We start from the raw sequence: 2,480 nt of genomic DNA on the forward strand, positions 1-2,480 counted from the left end.
AACACTTGAAAAGGTGAATGAGTGAGTTTTTCTGACTACAGGTGCCAGTAAGTGCTGCTGTCACCACCACATTCTGGGTACTCCTTTTCTTTACTGTAATTCTTTGCTTTGCCCGCACATCATTGCTGGCAGAGTCACTGAGTCACAGCTTCCCTGAGGATGACCTTCCCTGCCACCCCCCAGGAATGGCTCACGCTGTGCTATCCAAAGAGTTGGAGGGGACTCTGCTCTTTTGCTAGAACCTCAGTCAGCATCATCACAGCTCTTTATTGTCTTTTACCATCCTTTCCTTTGTGGGTCCAGCACTGTTAACTGAAATTTAATTCACTCTTCCTTCATGCTACTTATAACGTCCCAGCAGAAAGTCCCCTCTCTGATAAGTACTTGTGCCCTTTCTCTCACCCTTTCTTTTGCATTTGGTGCTAAGGCTGGTGTAGGGGGTTATTGAAAGTTAAAAAGAGTCCCTCTTCAGTTTCAGAAATGCAGTTCTTTTCTGATTTGGGGATATTCAGAACCTGGGAACATAAGCCTACATTCCCAGTCTGTGCTCCCTGCTGCCTAAATCGTCATGCTAGAAAAGCAGTCAGCAAACTTAAAACCTAAGTCCCGTATGTCCTCAGCAGTTGGAAATGGAGAAGAACAAAGGAAGGAAAAGTGGTAGGGCAAAAGGAACGGGGTGAAGAAGAAAGAGGAAAGTGCAGAGAAACCTTGCTTGTACTAAAAGCATGCATTCTCATCTTCAAGATGTCCACTTAATACCATTTTTTTTCCTTATCACGTGGTAGAAGCTGATGTCACTTTCTGGGGATAAAATTGTGTGATATCTTTGAAAGTAATTTTTACAGGAATGAATAACTTTGTAAAATTTCTGACACAGGCTTGATAACCAAGGTAAATTTTTTTAAAAAAAGATGGTTTAATATGAAAAATATATTTCTGGTAAGTATTATGCCTCCGGTAATGCGGTCATCTTTTAAATGACAGTGAGTAAGGCAGCATGGATCTGCATATGAGCAGTAGCGCATCGCATTGGGAAGATGGCAGAGGAACAGCAAAAAAAAAAAAAAAAAAAAAAAATCCCTTTGGTTCCAGAAAACCTTCTAAAAAGAGAAAGGTGTATCAGGCCCTCAAAGCCACTCAAGAAAAGCAGGCACTTTTGCAAGAAAAGGAGCAAAGGAAATGGAAAGAGCTCAAGTTTGAGCAACTAGAATGGTTCCTAAATGATTCCTGGCAGCAACTATGTGACAGGGTACACCTTAGATGGTTAGAAGTGAAACCCCATGGCTTGAAAGTGCCAGATAAATGTTTCTTGGCCTTTGTGGTAGGCATCCAAAGGATTAACGTGATGAGTCTGCTGGTACAGAGAACCATTGCAAATTTTTGCCTGAATAAGATTTTCAGTGGTATCTTTGTGAAAGTAACCCTTCATACCATAAAAATGCTTTGACAGAGTGGAATCTTATATGGCCTGAGGATTTCCAAATCTTAAGTCTGTTCAGGAACTCATCTTGAAACACAGACAAGCCAAGGTCAAGAATAAAATCATCCCTCTGACAGACAGCACAGTGATTGAAGAGCACCTGGGGAGATTTGGTGTTATTTGCTTGGAAGACTTTATTATGAAATTGCCTTCCCAAGGAAGAATTTTCAGGCAGTCTCAGGGTTCTTGCACCCTTTCCAATTCTCAGTGACCCATCATGCTACCACGAACAGAGTGGGCTTCCTCAAGGAGGTCGGCTCACCACATTATGGAGGTAAACGCACCAATCAGCTCATCTGGCAGCTGAATTAAACCCAGAATCTCTGAAAGCAAAGTACACTGGAAGAATGTGTTTTTGTTTTATGTAATTTTTACCCAGTATCTTCAAAGGTTATATTCTGCTGTATCCTCAGAAACTGGAGGGGAAGTGTCAGGGAAAAGATGGTGATGTTCACAGCAGGCACTTTTCATCCCACCCCAGTTCCAAGGAAAAGTTCCTGCGTGTTTTCCGTGTTGGCCACCATCTGCCTATGAAACCAGCAAAGGACTCATGCCATGGAGGAGGGAGTCCTGTTTTGTCACATCTTCTTTCCTGGGTTTTAATGTTGGTGAATGAAAACCCAAGCATGAATATAAGACATTAGTGGACCAAGCCCAGGGGCGTACTTGAACTTTGGGATTCCCACAGCCTTGTTTTGGGAAGAACTTGAAATACAATTAGAAAGAAGTGCACACATATAAAAATTACAGTAATTAACCTGGAACAGATACTCAGGAAGGCTGAAGTGAAGTCTATGAAATCATGAAGGGTGTAGCTTCATAATGAACAATAGCTCAGTTTCATAGATGTTTATTGAGTTTGTGAATTTCAACCCATGTACTAAGCCCTGAGAATACAAAGATAAAAGAGACACAGTCCTCCGGTGAGCTGGGGACTCATGCAGTAATTCCTGTAGAACAGAGGTGGTGGTGGGAATGCTAGAGGGCTTCCTAGTAAGGA

The 2,480-nt window shown here is 42.1% G+C and overlaps 1 pseudogene; it reads left to right on the forward strand.

Annotated features, from left to right (window-relative positions):
• Window positions 1-1,031: 1,031 nt before the first annotated feature.
• LOC130857503 (60S ribosomal protein L7-like 1) lies at window positions 1,032-1,792 on the forward strand (annotated as a pseudogene).
• Window positions 1,793-2,480: the final 688 nt, after the last annotated feature.

The sequence above is a fragment of the Hippopotamus amphibius genome, chromosome 7 (assembly GCF_030028045.1).
Source record: "Hippopotamus amphibius kiboko isolate mHipAmp2 chromosome 7, mHipAmp2.hap2, whole genome shotgun sequence".
In the NCBI taxonomy this organism is placed as follows: Eukaryota; Metazoa; Chordata; class Mammalia; order Artiodactyla; family Hippopotamidae; genus Hippopotamus; species Hippopotamus amphibius.